Here is a 6,015-nt window from a genome sequence, read left to right as displayed (position 1 = left end):
AATACCTCAAAGTGCCTCATTCCACTGTAACGTCCTGACTTTCAAGATCATCTTGCTTTCTTGCTGCATTCACGTTTGCAGCATTTTGGACTCGGTAATGGGAATACGAGGCACGAACACAGAACGCTAAAGCGCAGGCGTGCCAACATGGACGGCTCGTGGCACGCGCGGCTGGTGTCTGCTGAGCCGTGAGCGGGTACGGCGTCCAGGCGGGCCAGGCGGCGTGGCAGCCAGGTAACGAGGCCTGGTGTCTGCTGCGCCGTGAGCTGGTATGGTGTCCAGGCGGGCCAGGCGGCGTGGCAGCCAGATAAGGAGGCCGTGCAAACCATTCCAGCTGAGTGCGGCTCAGTATGAATAAGTGTGATGCCTGACTGTCGGCCGAACTTTGGAGCTGCTCTCCCCGGCCACGGGAGCGCGGGTGTCCGCGCACCGGTGCGGAGGTCCGGACAGAGACGAGATCGTCCTGCAGCTGCAGACGAGATCACCATGTGATGAGGCATCCATGTGACCTTCGGGCAGCTGCCTCGATCATATGCCACTTGGTATCTAACTTTTGCCCCAGAGATTGTCCGGTGAGATAGTTTTCCACAGCTTGCTGTCAGCTACAAGAAGTGGAACGCGATGCAGCCGGGTGCGAGCGCATGATCTGCCGGCGCGTGACACACTCCGGTAAATTGGAGATGGATTATGGCAGCACAAACTTTACCTTTTTTAGGACGGTGGCAGAATTACGTAGTGATGAATAAAATAGTTCAGATGGTTGGTTTTGTCCCGTCCGTGTCTGTTGACCGTATCTCAATCACGCTCCACCATTTTCGTCGCGAGGCGTGTGGGGTATTACGCAGTCACAAAGCAATGCATTGGGAGCATGTCTGGTAAAGTGTGGTTTCTATCGGCGGCTGTTCACTAAATGCAAACACGTCATTTGTTCCCTCATGCCTTTGCACGATGAATGGAACTCCCCCCCGCGCTTCGCCTCGAGCGCGTAACGAGTTACTGCAGTTTCTGAGCACCCAGAAATGCCTTCTTGGAGAATGCACAGCCCTGAGGCGGACCGGTATGCGTGCGAAGCTGTAGGACTGCAGAATGGCTGTATAATACTGATACCAGGACCTGCTACGTGACGAAGCTATAGGACTGCAGAATGGCTGTGTAATACTAATACCTGGACCTGCTACGTGACGAAGCTATAGGACTGCAGAATGGCTGTATAATACTGATACCAGGACCTGCTACGTGACGAAGCCATAGGACTGCAGAATGGCTGTGTAATACTAATACCTGGACCTGCTACGTGACGAAGCTATAGGACTGCAGAATGGCTGTGTAATACTAATACCTGGACCTGCTACGTGACGAAGCTATAGGACTGCAGAATGGCTGTGTAATACTAATACCTGGACCTGCTACGTGACGAAGCCATAGGACTGCAGAATGGCTGTGTAATACTAATACCTGGACCTGCTACGTGACGAAGCTATAGGACTGCAGAATGGCTGTGTAATACTAATACCTGGATCTGCTACGTGACGAAGCTGTAGGACTGCAGAATGGCTGTGTAATACTAATACCTGGACCTGCTACGTGACGAGGTTTTCACGAGTGTCTGTCCACGCGTCGACAACGTCATCATGACTTGGACGTTTAGTGGCGAGGTAGCTTCATGTGCCGATCTACTAATGGTTCTTGGTCGTACGCTCAAAAGGGCCATGCCTGTTTTCAGTGTTGCTTACATTATCCGAAATTTCCGGGCATTCTGCAAGCGTGCGGAGCAATGGGAGTGTCATTGTTACCACGGCCGTGCATGAGTGTGCACAGCACATCGGAATCTGGTTACGGCTGAACACGTTAGAGTGCATTCCACCAGTGTAATGGATTGGTAGTGGTGGTGGGGGCGGACCGTATGTTCCAGAATCGGGCTATGCCAAGGATAGGAAAATTTGTCATGTGATGCACGACAGCTTCTGCTGGGCTATTTTCCGTTCTTCAATGTGTCGCATTCTCCGCTATTCCCGCCACTGACTGCGAGTACGTGAGATGGGCGCGTTTCTACTGTTGCAGGCTGTGTGAGCCAAATACCCCTTACGTGCAGAATCCGACAGCGCCAGCGTAGCATTAGCTATCCTGATTGATGGACTCTGGGAGATGCGGCTGTTGACTAGACGGTCCACAGTGTCATTCACAGAGGTGTGCGGTTTTGTTCGAGATCACATGGACATGTCTTGGATGCACTGCTTTTCTCTCTGCACGTGAGTGGCTGCGTAGACCATGCGTCGACTTCATTTGCTGAAAACGGCACAGCAAAGGCGCTATCTTTTCCTCGCCATGGAATGTCACGTACTGGCTGCCACGGTGCAGTTTCCTGTCTTTTGTGCGGCCGTCGGAGGGCGCACGTAATTCCCCTCCGCGGCGTCGTGGATTCAGCGTGGGCTGCTGCTGGGACGCGTTAGGGTGTTAAGTGTGCAGTAGGGTGTAGGTTAGGCGTTGCGCCGGGACCACATTGTCGACGTCGTTCTCTCCGAAACACGACAGTTGGCTGGTTAAGTCTGTGCGCTATTGAGAACAATGTGGTTATGTGCCTGCTCGCCGGTACGCTTTGTTCTCGAGCGAGAGCAGACGAGAGGCCTCTGAGCAAGGACGCGGCCAACATTGCCTTAAGGGAGAGGTCCGGAGCTCGGTGACCACGCATCTTGGTGACCCTTCTGTCGGGAGTCATTATGGGGAAAGAAAAAACATCCGGCCCTAAGGAGGGGTCCTGGCCCACCGGGCCTCTTCCTTGGCTGCGTCCATCCCACCGAGACCAAATTATTGTGCCCGGGCTCGTCCTGGGCCTCGGACTGTACTCCCAACCTGATCGCCCTCAACGCAGAAGAAGCGATTCACTGTTTCACTGTTCACGGCTTCACTGTTTCGTCGGCCACTCCCTGCTGTCCGCGTCCCGCAAGTGTAGCGCCTCCGTTATTTACTGCATATTCGAGGACACCTACACACGAGGTGAAACTTTCGTACACTGCACGCTCCGCGTAGTGCAAAGCTATGTTCTGCGTGTCCACTATGCATGTGCATTTTAGGGGGCGTGAAAATGGATTGTTAGGATACCGTGTCTTGGTAGTTCCGGTGTCAACGCCCACCTCTGCATCTTCGAATGTCTCCCACACTGCTGCAGCCAATGCAGAAGCCCGTCTCATCAGTAGTACATGTGTGGCTGCAAAGTGCACTTGCCAAGTTCGTGTTATATTAATGCAGTGCATCCGCTTCTTTGAATTGGAGGCGAATTCGGTACATTCGTCGGCACTCGGCGCTCTTGCCATATAATGACCTCTCACCGCGTCACGCATCGGCCATACTCTATCGTGCCACGCGCCTAGGTTCGAGCTGAGCCGTCAAAGGCCTCACTGTTTCACGTGGTGGAAAGAGGAGTGGATACGAAGGTCCAACGTTAGAAGTTTTCTACGTTGAAAATACTTAACCTTCAGTGCACCAAGAGGTATTGGGAGAACGACATTGTCAAGCAATCATCCGAATATAGTATGAGAAAACTCGATGTTCGAAGGCAGTGTCCATGGTTACGAACAAACAAGGTAAAACAAAAATTAGCGCCCAGAAAAATAAGACAAAAGGCCAGGAAAAATGTTCCAAACTTGTGCAATTTTATAACCTGTGGGTGGGACCAGTGCGGCTTATGTGTAGCAAACTTGTGCAAATCTGTACGTCACCACGTCCAGGTCCGCCCTCTGCACGCCGCCACGTGCAGGTCCGCCCTCTGCACGCCGCCGCGTCCAGGCCCGCCCTCTGCACGTTGCTGCGCCCAGTGAGCTGGACAAAACACGGATGACTAACTTGGAAAAGTCTGTGAAGCGCTGAGAATGTACGGAATTGAAGACTGAGAATGTACTTGCCACTGTTACTGCTGTCAGCATAACAACTCACAATGCCGAAAAGATCATGAGGTGAAGGTCTTTCTCTCTGATACTAAGTACCAGAGTCCGACTTTGGTTCGGCTAAGGTCACACGTAGCTGCAGAATCAGGAGGGCCGCGATAGTCATGAAACATGGCGTGTAATAGTGGATTGAACACGCATGCTGCTGGATCCCCATCTTGAGGACCAGACGCTCAACGGGGCGTACTTGCCGATGTCACCGCCGTTCGCTCCCAGAGCCAGTCTCGACGAGGTGGTGAGCGGTGCGGCTTATGTATAACTGCACTAATTACACCATCCGCGGCCTGCGCTTGCATGCTTCAGGTCACCAGCTTAATGTAATTAATCGCGGTCGGGCCGGCTTATCGGCGTTACTTAGGCTGTGGTTGGTGACGATTTGTAAGCCAGAAATCAATACACAGGCAATGGGCTCAGACTGCGGCTGGGAACTAGCTGAAGCTGATCTCCACCTGGTGATCATACACCCTACAGGTAACTGAAGCATGTCGTGATGGTGCTGTTTTGCAGCCCACTCGTCCTTCGACATCGCAGCAGGGCGGACGTAGTTAACATATTTAATGCATACGACATCCGTGTGCCACTTGCCCGACACTTGTGTCTGCAGTCGCGCTCTCCTTCGCCGTTGACACGTGGCCCAGAGGCTGAAGCCTGGCATGGAGCGGCTGACCAGATCGGAAGGCAAGTAGTAGGTGGCACTGGACTCATTTCAGGCGCAGTGATGTGCGTTGCTAAGGGGGCCTTAAACACCGTCTTTAGCTGGGCGCCTGCTGGGAGTATCATAACTGCTCTGAATCGCGATCGGGCTGCTTACAGCCTGTGGACACAATTCTTGCGATTAGATGTGCCATGACTGCACTGTTGATATTCGGTATTTACCTACAACACGTGTGATTGGTATGTGCCTGCGGGACATATCCTGCTGGCAGTGATTATGACAGCGCTGCTGTGGCGCTTCCCTCTGCAGGCCGGCATACGCGCATTCGTGGCTCTGTGGTGACGGTTGTTGCCTGTATTCTGGGCATGTCCGGGCCCAGAATCCTGGCCGGGGCTGGCCGCGGCGGCATGTCCGCCGCGGCGGGCCGCGGCGGGGGCGCCGGCCGACCGTTGGCCGGTCACGTGACCCGCGGTCGGCCGGCCGGCCGGGCGGTCCGGTCGTCTCCTATCGGTCGGCCCTGGCCGTCGCCGTATCGCAGCCGGCGGCCGTTATCGACAGCGCCGCCGCCGCCGCCGCCGCCGCCGTCTCGCCCTGCCCTGTCCTGCACGTTGCAGCCGGCCGCCGCCGTCAGCGCTGGCCACTGCCTATGGGCAGCGGGGTGGCCGACGCCAGCTGTTGCTCCTGCACAACCGCAGAAACGGCGCTGCCACTACGGCCGTTGCACCGGCAACAGATTTGAAACTGCTTCTGTCCTCGCACACTTGAGGTATTATTAATGGGGGCTCCCAACTGGTGAAGGCGCATCCCGTTTAAGGTGACGGTTTGTGTAAATAACTGGGCGTCAATCCGTAGATTCGACAACATGATGTCTTTCCAATATGTGTGTTTTCAGCGCATGTAGGCAATGTTATTTTCGTTAGCAGCAGTTTCTTGTGTAGTTTTACCTATTTTATCAAACGGTCAGTGATGCATTCCCCTCATGTACGTTATGATATTCTTGACTATCAAATGATGCCCAAAAAGGCACCCGTTACTAGCTTTTACTTCAGCTATTCACCTTTTCTCCATCTTTATAACATTCTAGCAAAAATACTAAAAACTCAAACCAATATAAAACTCGGGCCAAGCTCAGTATTGAGGTCCAGGGCCTTCCTAAAATAATACAAATCAACCTCTTTGGGTGGAACCTCACTAGAGTTGCGGATGGGGTCCAAGTCGGTTTCTAAATCAGCGCTTCCCATGCGACGCCTTAGGTGCAACGTTAGATGGTTTCAATGGTTGGAGGGCATCTTCCTAGTCCCGGAGCCGCCGCTGCTGCGTTGTGGAGAGTCATGCCAATCGACGCAACTTACGTGATTTGCAATGCTACATTCGGAGGAGGAGGTCCGTTCTCCAAACGCCCTGATGTTGCAAAGCGTT

The sequence above is a fragment of the Pollicipes pollicipes genome, unplaced genomic scaffold (genome assembly GCF_011947565.3).
Source record: "Pollicipes pollicipes isolate AB1234 unplaced genomic scaffold, Ppol_2.1 Scaffold_7261;HRSCAF=8764_pilon_pilon_pilon, whole genome shotgun sequence".
Lineage (NCBI taxonomy): Eukaryota > Metazoa > Arthropoda > Thecostraca > Pollicipedomorpha > Pollicipedidae > Pollicipes > Pollicipes pollicipes.
This window is presented reverse-complemented; position numbering follows the sequence as displayed.